Below are 13254 nucleotides of genomic sequence, written 5' to 3'. Positions count from 1 at the left end.
ATGGAGAAATTTCAAGATCAGAAGGGCTTTGAGGTATGGTGGAAAAAACAGACTTTCTGTATCCTGCTTCAACTACTGTGCAACTTGAAAAAGTTGCTGCTTTCTCTATCATTTTTCTCGATTTTCTTATTTGCAAAATAGTAATAATTCTGCCTGATAGAGTTTTTTGAGAGGATTGAGATATATGATGACCTTTTCGTAAGAGACCGTGAGATACGTGTAAAGGAGTTTTTATTTGCTCTTTCTTTTTCCATTTAACCTATTGTCTGCTCTGACAAGAATAAAGGAATTGTTTAAAGGATACTCTGTAATTAGCCAACTTACTATTTTGAAATATTTTATTGTGGAGAATTTATAACATGTATAAAAGGAGAGAAAAGGGTATTACATTTGTTGCATAACAAATCACCCCAAAATTCTGTGGGTCAGAAATTTGAGAGCTTCTTGGGTTGGCGGTTCTGGTCTCTTGTGAGGTTGCAGCCAGGTGTTGGCTTGGGCTGCAGTCATCCAGGGGCTTGAGTGGGCCATAGGATTCGCTTCCAAGGTGGTTCACTCACGTGGCTGGCTAAGTGAGTGCCAGATGTCTTGGGGTGGGGGCCCAGTTCCTCTTGATGTGGGCGGTCTTCAGAGGGCTGCTCGTGTCCTCAGGACATAGTAGCTGGCTTCCCCCAGAGAAAGTGATCCTGTGCACCAACACAGAAGATTACGATGCCCTTTTTGACCTAGTCTGGGAACTTGTGTGTGGTCAGTTCTGCCGTATTTTATTGGTTCCATAATAAATCTGCCCTCGTTCAGTTAAGGAAGGGACCATGCAAGATCTTGTGATGATCATTGCGTCTTTAATTCATTAATGGTTGCAAATGGTAATATTCTATCGTTCCTTCCTCATTTAATACTGAAATACTTATTAAAGAGAAACTTCCCCTCATTAACTATGTGATAAAATTTGAATAGCATACGTAAAATAAATGCTTGTTTCTTGCCCTTCATTTACCAGTTTTTAGAATAAGGATTTGGTTCTCTAGCATCCTTCAAAGGGGACCAGTTAAAAAAAATTTTTTTTTAAGATTTTTTACTTATTTATTTGACAGAGAGAGACATGGTGAGAGAGGGAACACAAGCAGGGGGAGCAGGAGAGGGAGAAGCAGGCTTCCCACCGAGCAGGGAGCCCGACTCGGGGCTCGATCCCAGGACCCTGGGATCATGACCTGAGCTGAAGGCAGACGCTTAATGACTGAGCCACCCAGGTGCCCCAGGGCACCAGTTAAATTTTATTTTTTATTTTTATTTTTACTTATTTTTTAAGATTTTATTTATTTGACAGAGACACAGCAAGAGGGGGAACACAAGCAGGGGGGAGTGGGAGAGGGAGAAGCAGACTCCCCGCTGAGCAGGGAGCCCGACGCGGGGCCTCATTTCCAGGACCCTGGGATCATGACCTGAGTCTAAGTCAGAGCTTAACTGACTGAGCCACCCAGGCGCCCCTAAATTTTATTTTTTTGAGTCATTATGAACTTAAGGATTTTAATAGATTTGAGGTCTTTCAGCCTTTTGCATTTAATCTATTTTGATGTTCAGTTATTATACCCCTGTTAGATAAGTAGCATACTAAACCTACTCCTCTTTACTTTGCTTTGCTCACTTAACAGTAAGTATATCCTTGAGATCATGCCATCGTTGTATGGACAGGAATTCTTTTTCAAGAATTGAGATCTAATTCATATACTCACCCCTTTAAAGTGTACAATTCAGTGTTTTCTTAGTGGTAATGGTTGCACAACTTTGTGAATACATTATCTGCCTAATTCTAGAATATTTTCATCACAGAAACCCTGTAGCCATTAGCAGTCAGCCCCCATTCGCTCTGGTCCCTCCCACCAGTGCCGAAGCCCCTTGCAAACCCCAATCTGCCTTCTGTCTCTTCTGATCTGCCCATTCTGGACATTTTATTTTATTTTATTTTTTAAAGATTTTTTATTTATTTGATAGGGCAGAGTAAGCGAGAGAGAACATGAGTGGGGGGAGGGGCAGAGGGAGAGGGAGAAGCAGGCTTCCTGCTGAGCAGGGAGCCCCATTCGGGGCTTGATCCCAGGACCCTGAGATCACACCTTGAGCCGAAGTCAGATGCTTAACTGACTGAGCCTCCCAGGCTCCCCTGGACATTTCTTTTTAATGGAATCGTATACTTTCTGGCCTTTGTGTTTGGCTCCTTTTACTTAGCATCATGTTTTCCAGGTTCATCCATGTTGTAGTTTGCCCCAGTTCCTCTTCTGTTTTTGTAGTGGTACACTGCTCCTGGGCTGGTCCACCACACCTTAGTCAACCAGCCTGTGTTGGTGAATAACCGGATTGTTTCTGGATTTATTATTAGATGGCTTTGTGCATATATCCTTTTTATTTTATTATTATTATTATTGGCCAGAGTACCCTTTGGATAGATTCCTACAAATGGGATTGCTGGGCTGAAGGATAATTGCGTATGTAATTTTGCTAGTTGTTGCTGAATCCCCCCTTATAGGGATTGTACCATTTTGCATTTTCACAAGCAGGGTATCAGAAATTGTTTCCCTACTGTTTTGCGTCAGAGTAGGATTTTGTGGTACCTCACTGTAGTTTTGACATTTTATTTGTATTTCTCATATGATGATTGAGATTGATTGGCCATCTATCTTTTCACATGTTTAGGGGTCATTTGTGTTCTTTTTTCCATGAATTACTGTTCCTTTTCCTCTAGAACTCTTCTCCAAAGGATTGTCTTTTTCTTCCATTTTTGGATGCCGTTTCTCCTATTGTACATATTTTAATCATTTTCCTTCTTACTCTGCAGAAGGTGTCTTGTCATGCAAATTATAAATTTTTGTGTAATTCTGCTGATACTTTTTCTTACTGTGTCTGGAGTTTGAGTCGTAGTGGGAAAGTTTCCCTCATTGCCAGGTTGTTAAATATTTACCCATGTACACATCCTGGTGTGTGAAGAATAGATCCACTTTCCCCCCATACTGCTATTGAATTATTCCCAGCACCATTTATTAATAAGTCTGTTTTCTCCACTGTTTTGATATGTTACCATTATGATAAATTTCATACAAAATTGGATCCATTTGTGGATTTTTTATTCTTTTCCATTAGTCTCTATGTCTATTTGTGTGCCATTGCTATGCTTTTTTTTTTTTTTTTTTTTTTAGACTTTATTTATTAGAGCTCATGAGCACGAGCAGGGTGCGGGTGGGGAGAGGGAGAGGGAGAAGCAGACTCCTCACTGAGCAGGGATCCTGACGCGGGGCTCGATCCCAGGACCCACGGGATCATGACCTGAGCTGAAGGCAGATGCTTAACTGACTGAGCCACCCAGGTGCCCCTGCTATGCTTTTTAAATATCTGGTAAGGCTAACCTTCCTCATTTCTTTCCCTATTCTTACATATTTGTTATAAATGAACTTTATAATCTGCTTGTTTAGCTCTGGGGAAAAAAAACCTTGAAGTTATTTTTATTGGGGTTGTGTTAAATTTATAAATTAGTACAAGGAGAACTGACATCTTTGTGATGTTGTATATTCCTACCCAAGAACATGGTATGTCTTTCCATTTGTTCAAATTTGTTGTTTTTTTGCGGGCAGTGTTTTTATACCTCTCTTCAGAGGTTCTTCTTAAGATTCTTCTTAGATATTTTATTATTTTTTTGCTTTCATAAGTAGGGTTCTCTCTTCATTGTATTTTCTAACAGAATTTCCCTTTTATAAATGAAGCTTGTTGGTTTTGATATATTTATTGTGTAGCTTTCTAAATCTCTGATTTGTAATACTCTATCAATTCTTTTGGGTTTTCCAGACATGTCATTATATTATTTGTGAACAGAACTTTTACTTCTTTCTCAATTCTTAGACCACTAATTGCAGCCTCTTCTCTAGTTGCATTGGATAGCATTGGATAGCATCTCCAGGGCAGTGTTAGAAAGTAGAGAAGATAGCATTTTGTTTTTATTATACAGTAGTGTTTGTTTCTAACTTTGGTGAGAAAGTTCTAATTTTTTCTGATAAGATTTAGCAGACTTTTACATGCAATGAAAGGAATAGAAGAAGAAAATTATGTGGAGAAAGTTTTTGTTTTTTGTTTTGCCTTTTGTTTGTTTTGCTTTTCAAAGTGTGGGTGAGATATACTCAACATTTGTAGTAAATGTGATTATTTCTACTCCCAACTCTGTAGTATAATATCTTAATTATTATATTGACAGTTGATGAAATTAGTTATTTTCAACTATTTGACAAGGAAAATACTTAACATATGTGAGTGATAAACAGTAGAAAACTGTTACTGTGTAATTCTAATTTTGAGAATAGTTGCATAGAAAAAAATATTAAAGGGGGTTTGAAAATGGAAAACTTAGTCTTCATCATTGTGGGATATCGCTGTGTCAACACCTGGTTTCAGGGTTTGCTGTGGTGGGGGCAAAAGATCCTCGCGTGGCGTCAGTGAAATGCCTCAGTGACACACGTCACTTCAGTTCACAGTCTGCTGGGTAGAACTAGTCAGCGGCCTGACCGTAAGGGGAAGGAAGGGGAACCCTCCAGTGTGTCAGGAAAGAGGAGAACCAGGGGCGCCTGGGTGGCTCAGTTGGTTGGGCAACTGCCTTCGGCTCAGGTCATGATCCTGGAGTCCCGGGATCGAGTCCCACATCAGGCTCCCTGCTCAGCGGGGAGTCTGCTTCTCCCTCTGACCCTCCTCCCTCTCATGCTCTCTGTCTCTCATTCTCTCTCTCGCAAATAAATAAAATCTTAAAAAAAAAAAAGAGGAGAACCAGATACGGGTAAGCATGTGAAAGTCTCTGCCACAGTTGAGAACCTATTTTAGTGCTAATTCTTTAAAATTTTCAGTTTCTTCTATAGTTACTGGCCTGTTCTGGTTTTATTCTACTTTTATAAATTTCAGTTTATTTCCAGAAAATTGTTGATTTCATTAAGATTTTAAACTATATTTGTAACATATCTTGAATAAGCATGGTTTGATGGGCATTTCAAAATGATGAACTTGATGATATCTCCATAAAGCTGGGAATAAAATCACTGTGGCTACTCTGGAAAAATGGGTCACAGGGGCACAAGTAGATTTCTGCCGCTGTCCAGTTGGAGAGGTCGTCTGTGTTTATGACATAGGTGTGGAGGGATGTGGGCAAACTCGGGATATATTTTGGAGGTGGGATCTAGTGGTGCTATACAAAGGGGCAGGTGGACTGTTTCTTGCTGTTTCGGATAAGATAAGGTATTTATGCCAGATGTAGATCAACATACTGGTTTCTTAAATGAGAATATCTTGCTGTTTACAGTTTTTTTTTGTGTGGTTAATTCACACTCTGGCTTAAACTCTTTTATTTCATTGTGGGCCAGTTACAGTTGGTCCATGGGCCACACTGTCAGTGGTGTGATACCAATGTCCACTCTTTCCATTGTAGGACATGCCATGATTTTATTTAACCAGGCTCTTACTGGTGGACATTTAGATGGTTAGACCTCTTGCCCCAACACCCCTGCCCCAAATCTTCTTTGACATTAGAAATAAGTCCTATTGCTATGAAATCCTTATTTACACAATTATGTGTATAGTTTTTATGACCGTTTAGGACTGTTCCTGGGAAAGAATAAAGATTTTGGAACATATGACAAATTGTTCTCCAGAAAACTTGTTACCCACTTACAGAGACAAATTTTTACTATCCTTTTTTTTTTTTTCCAAAAAATCTTTGCTAATTTAGATGACAAATAGCATTATTTGAATATTTCTTTATTAGTAAGATTGAATTTTTGTCATGTGTATTTCAGAGTTGATATTTCCTTTGCCAATTCTTTTTTTTTTTTTTATTTAATTTATTTATTTGACACAGAGAGAGAGACAGCTAGAGAGGGAACACAAGAAGGGGGAGTGGGAGAGGGAGAAGCAGGCTTCCCACGGAGCAGGGAGCCTGATGTGGGGCTGGATCCCAGGACTCTGGGATCATGACCCGAGCTGGAGGCAGACACCTAACAACTGAGTCACCCAGGCGCCCCTCCTTTGCCAATTCTTTTAGGCATTTTATTTATATTTATTTATTTATTTATTATCATTTTTTAGGATTTTATATATTTATTGAGAGAGCGAGAACTCGAGCGTGGCGGGGGCGGGGCAGGAGAAGCAGACTCACTGCTAAGTAGGGAGCCGCACCATGTGAGCTGGACCCTGTGGGACTCGATCCCAGGACCCTGAGATCACGACCTGAGCCGAAGGCAGATGCTTAACTGACTGAGCCACCCTGGCACCCTCAATTCTTTATGTTCTTTGATTATTTTTATTTTGGGATATAAGTACCTTTTATGAAGGGTATTTACTCTTTGACCCTATAATGGCAATATTTTTCTCCATTTTTAAAAAAGATTTTCATTTTTTTGCTTCACATAGAAAGCTGTCCTTGTTCCAGAGGCTGCTGGCAGGTGTTCCTTGTGTGGGGTGGTCAGGGCTCGTGGCCTCCTTGTCTAAAGAGGCTGCCCTCCACAGGCAGCACGTTTGCTGTGAGTCCACCACTCTGGGGGCAGGAACTTGGGAATTCAAAGCTCCTGTGTCAAGGAAATGTGCATGGGTGATAGAGGATATTAAGGGATTATTTTTTACTTAGTTATAGTGGAATTGTGGTTGGGAAGAGAAGTCTGTACATACACAGCAGTATTTCAGGGTGAAAAATGTTAGAGAGTTGCTTTAAAATACGATAGCACTCTCTCTGCCACATCTCCTGTGAGAAAGAATGAAGGCCATTCTCAGCAGTCAGACTGTCGACATTCCAGAAAATGTCGACATCACTCTGAAGGGACACACTGTTATTGTGAGGGGCCCCAGAGGAGCCCTGCGGAGGGGCTGCAGTCACTTCAGTGTAGAACTCAGTCTCCTCAGAAAGAAGAGGCTCCGAGTTGACAAATGGTGGGGAAATAGTACGAACCGTAGCCAGTTCTCCTCTGTCTGTAGTCACATACAGAACCTGATTAAGGGCATGAAACTGGGCTTCCGTTACAAGATGAGGTCCGTGTAGGCTCACTTCCCCATCAACATTGTTATTCGGGAGAATGGTTCTCTTGTTGAAATTCGAAATTTTGGGGCACCTGGGTGGCTCAGTCGTTAAGCGTCTGCCTTCAGCTCAGGTCATGATCCCAGGGTCCTGGGATCGAGCCCCACATCCCGCTCCTTGCTCCGCGGGAAGCCTCCTTCTCCCTCTCCCACTCCCCCTGCTTGTGCTCCCTCTCTCACTGTCTGTCTGTCAAATAAATAAATCTTAAAAAAAAAAAATCAAAATTTCTTAGGTGAAAAATACATCTGCAGGGTTTGGATGAGGCCAGGTGTTTCTTGTTCAATATGTCAAGCCCAGGATGATGAGTTAATTCTTGAAGGAAATGACATTGAACTTGTATCAAACTCAGTTGCTTTGATTCAGTAAGACACAACGGTTAAAAATAAGGATATCAGAAAATTTTTGGATGGTGTCTGTTTCTGAAAAAGGAACAGTTCAGCAGGCTGATGAGTAAGATCTAAGTTGTCCTTCTATGGAAACAGCAAGATGCCAGATGATTTTTCAAACTTACTTGTGATATTTTATTAAAAATATTTTTTCATTATACATTTATTTTAATACAGGTTCACAATGTCAGGTAAAGCATAAAATCTCCAACCGCCTACTTTTTTTTTTTGCTTTATTATCTTTCCAAGTGTTTATTTAAATTCCAGTTAGTCAGGGTGCCTGGGTGGCTCAGATGGTTAAGCGTCTGCCTTTGGCTCAGGTCATGATCCCGGGGTCCTGGGATGAAGTCCCGCATCGCATCGGGCTCCCTGTGGGAGGGAGCCTGCCACTCCCTCTCTCTCTGCCTGCCACTCCCCCTGCTTGTACTCTCTCCCTGTCTTATAAAAAATCTTAAAAAAAATAAATTCCAGTTAGTTAACATACAGTGTAATATTAGTTGCAGGTATAGAATTTAGTGATTCAGCACTTACATACAACACCCGGTGCTCCTCACCACAAATGCCCTCCTTAATCCTCACTGTGTGTGAAGTAAAAAAACAAAACCCAAAAATTATAGCAAAAAGATAGATGTAGCGAGTGTGTCAAAATTATAATAATTGAATCTGGGTGGGCATATGGAGGCTCTTTATACTGTTCTTTATTTTATAAACTTTCATAATAAGACGTTTTGAAAAAGCTCTTGGGTCTTTGGAGGGCTTAGTGTGGGGGGTGGTTCTTTAGAGTCCTTGTGGCTGGGGTTCTCTTAGCCCCTTTCTCCTGGCACTCTGGTTGATGTGGTGATTCACGCCAGAAATGGAGCCACCATTAAAGTCAGGAACGAGTCCAAGAAGGAGGCTCATTATTGCCTCTTTATTTAAATGTCCACAGTCATTTGCAAATAATACATATTCTCTCTCAGGTACAAAGTTCTAAGTATATCAGTTAAATTCGCTTATTAATCTTCCAAGTCCTGTCTGTGTTTATTTGGTATGTGCCCAGTCTGCCAAAGAAGGAGAGTGGCACAGTTGTGGTTTTGGCCGCTTTTTCCTTGTACTTCTCACAATTTTGGGCTTAAACAAAAAACTAAATTTTGAAATAATTTCAGACTTACAGAAAAGTTGGAAAAAATGTAGTGCAAAGAATTTCTGATACTCCTCACACAGATTGCCCAAATGTTCACATTTTACTGTGTGCTGTTATCATTTATTCTCTGCCTGTATCCATATTATAATTATTTTTGGAATCATTTGAAAGTAAGTTGCAGACATCATGTCCCTTTACCCCTGAATACTTCATTATGTATTTCCTCAAAACGAGGATGTTTTCTATAATCAATACTAATATCAGAATAATGAAATTAATATTGTTACAATACTGTTACCTATTCCATAAACCTTACTCAGATTTTACCAGTTGTCTCACTAATTTCCTTTATAACAAAGCAAAATTAATGTTGTTATTATTTTTTAAAGATTTGCGTACCCATTTGAGAGAGAAAGAGAGCATTAGTGGGAGGGGTAGAGGGAGCGAGGGAAAGAGAATCCCAAGCGGACTCCTCGCTGAGCTTGGAGCCGCGTGTAGGGCTTGATCCCACAACACTGAGATCAGGACCCAAGCTGAAACCAAGAGTTGGATGCCCACCAACTGCACGGTGCCCCAAGGAAAATTATTTTTTAATCTAGGATCCAATCCAAGATCACCCATATAGTTGTTGTGTCTCTTTAGTCTTTAATCAGAGAACGTCCCTTGGTGTTTATATTGGGATCTAGACATTTTGGAAGAGTACAGGCCAGTTATTTGTAGAATTTTCCCTATTTTAGGTTTGTCTGCTGTTTCCCTATGATGGATTCAGGTTATGCGTTTTTGGCAGGAATACCCCAGACATGATGTTACAGCCTTCTCAGTGCATCATACTGGAAGGCACGTTATGTCCCCTTTTCCATTCCTGGTGCTGTTCACTGGGATTCCTTGATTAAGATAGTGTCTTGTGGGTTTCCTATTTTTCCCTTTGAAATCTGTGAATATCTTCTGGGCAGATATTTTGAGACTATGTAAATATCCTTTTTCTCATTAAACTTTTCACCAACTAGTTTTATCATCTATTGATGATTGTTGCCTGAAACGTTTATTACCATAATGGTTACCAAATGGTGAGTTTTAAATGCTGGCTAGCATGTTTTGGCATGATAGCAACTTGCAGTCAGCCTCAGGTCTTTTAACTGAGATACAGCGGCGTTCTGGCAAAGAGCAGCTTTACTCCAACATGCATGCATGCTTCACCTTTCTCCTGAGAGAAGACCTGCTTGGGTCCAGTTCTCACCCCTCCTGTGGTTGGGGCACCAAGCCGCCTCTGCTTGTCTGCTGTCCTCTCCGCTCCAGCACTATCCCACAGCCTACCAGCGACGTCTGGGTATTGGGAGTGGCTTTGTCTGATGTCTGTGGCACAGAACAAACATAGCATATCAACTGGAAGAAACCAGCTGAGACTGCTTTTTTCAGAAGGGTCTATGGCATGGTAGCATGCATTGGATTTCCACCTAACGGGGTCTGGGGAAGATTTGTTCATTTTGTTAAATGGCAGATAGATGCGCATGTTTACATGCTGAAGGGAAAGCATCGGTAGAGGAGAAGATTGCCAGTTAGGACAGAGGGGACTATTGTTGGGATCCTTGAAGAGGTGGGCTTAGGTGATAGGATTAGCTCTGGGCAAGAGGAAGGACATTTCTTTTAGGAAGACATTATAAGAAAGGAAGTGTACATGGAAGTGAATGCTACCGTTTTTGCAGGTTAGGAGAAGGCACAAATTGTAAGGAGTTATTATTGCCTGATTGCCTTATTTTTCTTTATGAAATAGAAGTGTGGTCCTATCCTAGGAGTGAGGGGACACAAACCGTGAAGACATCATTGAATAGGGAAAGAGATGTGGGGGGATGAGAGCTATCTGGGGCCTATAGAGAGATTTCCAAGCAGCTGGGGGTGGAGACCATGCATGCTTGGTGGCCTCAGTCTACAAAGCTGTGTGATTTTCTCCAGTAAGGCCCAGCATCCCAGGTGTAGAAACATAGGAAATGAACAGTTGTATTGATTAGGGCACATAATTTGCCCCACATTGTGTTAGCAGGGAAAGGGAGGTGGGAGAGCAGAAGGTGAAATGAGAGGGTAGCACTTTATCAGGAGGGGTGGTTTGTACAGGATAGGAGAGGTGGTAAATTGGGAAGAAAGTAGAAGAGTGAATGGATTGGAAGAGAATTTTAAGAAGAAGAATAAGGGTTCCACTGAGCAGGCAGAATAGGTATATTGGTCAGAGAGTAGGATATTGGAGTTGAGTGTTTCCCTCGTGGGACAGTTCTGGCTCATGAGGGGCTGGAGTGGAGTAGGGTAGAGGTGAAAATCACAGGCTTGTAACAGAACCTGTGGAAGTTGCTGGATGGCTTATTTACATGGAAGTTGACAGCAGGTTGATGGTGGGACACTGGTGGAGAGGGGATGACCATGTTCCAGGTGTTCGGGGAGGTGCTGGAATATTCAGAGAAGGAGGTGGAGGTGAGCGGGAAGGAAGCATGATGTCAGCATGGCATTTTGTCTGCCAAGGGATTAGGATGGCTGGCACTGGCTGTCTCCAAGCCTCCAAAGAGGCCTTGGAGCTAGTGGAGAGAGGCGTTTGTTCAGCTTTCCAAACGGGTTGGCTGTCGGATCTTTGCTGGTTATTTCTTCTTCCTGTAGCCGCCTTCTCTGCCTGGCTGACTCCTGCTGGCCCTTCAAGAATGAGGTCACTTCTCTCAAGAATCTTTCTTGAATGCTGTGGTCTGTGCTTACCTCTGACTTAGCAGGTAGCGTACCGTATTGTCCTTGTCTGCTTGTCGTTCTCCTCCAGGCCATGACCTCCTTGGTGGAGTAGGGGCTGTATCTTTGCAACTCTGGCACAGTGCCTGGCATCTCTTTGGTTGAACCGTATGAAATTGCTACTTAGTAAGTGAATTTGGCTGGTTTATTATTTCTCTCCCTAATGGGTGACTTTGCTTTTTTGTCAGCTCATCTTGAATCTTTTTCTGAAGTCACACGGCCCTTTCTAAGTTTGGCCTTAGCCAGATTCCATGCAGATGAAGAGAGTTGTTTCATAGTGACCACCTATAATTTCTATGCAGGCCACAGTCCATCTGTTCATTCCGCTTAGGCTTTTGTTTTTGTTTTGTTAACTTCCCTTTTGCTTTTCTGTACAAGTGGTAGAAGAGGTAAAAAAAAGAAACTTGTTTGTATTCAGTTTTCCCCAGGTGCCAAGAATTTCTCAGCCTGTTTGTCGATGCATTTCATTCTTCTCTTGATTCTTACTGAGTACCTACATACCAGGCAACAGTCGGGACCCAGGCTAGTTTCTCTGCTTCTGGTGGGTCTCATGCTGGTGCTTGTTGGCTTCGGTCTGCTAACAGGCTGCAGCCGCTGTGCTGGTGGTTAGGTGCTTTTTTGAGCAGTGACTAACTTACCAATTGCCCCAGATACAGGTTTTTAGACACTTTTATTGACCCGTATGCATTACATATTAAAGAATTCAGTGAAGAATGGCACATCCAGGTTAAAAACAAAACAAACAGGGTGCCTGGGTGGCTCAGTTGGTTAAGCGACTGCCTTCGGCTCAGGTCATGATCCTGGAGTCCCGGGATCGAGTCCCGCATCGGGCTCCCTCCTCAGCGGGGAGTCTGCTTCTCCCTCCCCCCTCTCATGTGCTCTCTCTCTCTCTCTCTCTCTCAAATAAATAAATAAAATCTTTAAAAACAAAACAAAACAAACAGAAACGGAACCAGGTTTATCTGGAGTAATAGTGAAACATTTTCCTTTATGGGTTAGGGAGAGACACGCTGTGCATAAATGAGTTAAGTCTCGGGTCTTTGAGTGGCTTCCAGTTCTTCTTTTTGCTTCATCTTTTCTTCTGCCGTCTCAAGCTCAGAGGTGTTTGTTCTTGCTTTTGTGGGCACTGAGAATATAATAGAAATACGCTTTTCATATCCCAAGGCCACCATAAGTGCTTGAAGTCAACTGAACTCTGACTTGAGGGTTCCCTGAGGGCCCATTCCCATTTCCTCTCTGATCTGGACCTTTCCTTTCTAGGGGTACTCCCTTGAGGCCGGGTCCTTGAGATGAGCTCCTTGCATGAGGAGCACTTGCTCAAAGAAATTCCCTTCCTTTTGGGAAGTTTCCTTAGTGCTCCCATTCCCAGGCTGTCCTTCCTGGGAGTCCGGTCCTCGTCATGAATTTCCTGTTTTTTTGCCTCAGGACCAGTACTGTAATATTAACCTAACTAGCGACATTTAAAGAAAGAAACCAAAAGCCTGTTTAACCAATAAAAGTTCTCTGGCCCTAGGCCTGCGGGACACTCTCCTTTCACCAAAAATGCTTCTTGCTCTCCCTGCCCTTTTTTTTTTTTTTTTTTTTAAGAATCTGCTAATCCTTAACAGATTAAGCTTGAGTTTATATTTAGATGAAAGTTATCCATTAACAGAAAAGCCTGAAACTGTAGATAGGCTCAACAGTGTTGAAAGTGGATAGAAGTAAATAGGCAGCCTTTAGACCAAAAACATTTTTGGGGCATGGGGACCTTAAGTATCTGTTTTGGCAGATAGTTATGCAGGGACATTGGACCATCCGTAGGAGGTTGGGAGCACCTTGAGACTCAGACCAGAACAATGTGACCTTCCTGTGCTTCAGAGTTTGGCTCCCATGAATCTCAAGCCTTTTTGTTGCTGGCTCAT

At 41.8% G+C, this 13254-nt stretch overlaps 1 protein-coding gene and 1 pseudogene across 1 annotated transcript in view; both read left to right on the top strand.

The window, feature by feature from the left end:
• PDE8A (phosphodiesterase 8A) overlaps positions 1-13254 on the top strand; it is a 156213-nt gene that overhangs the window by 30253 nt on the left and 112706 nt on the right. The window lies entirely within an intron of this gene.
• LOC118529983 (large ribosomal subunit protein uL6-like) lies at positions 6673-7538 on the top strand (annotated as a pseudogene).

The sequence above is a fragment of the Halichoerus grypus genome, chromosome 8 (genome assembly GCF_964656455.1).
Source record: "Halichoerus grypus chromosome 8, mHalGry1.hap1.1, whole genome shotgun sequence".
Lineage (NCBI taxonomy): Eukaryota > Metazoa > Chordata > Mammalia > Carnivora > Phocidae > Halichoerus > Halichoerus grypus.
Note: the sequence above shows the minus strand (reverse complement) of the source record. Positions and strands in the feature narration are given on the sequence as shown.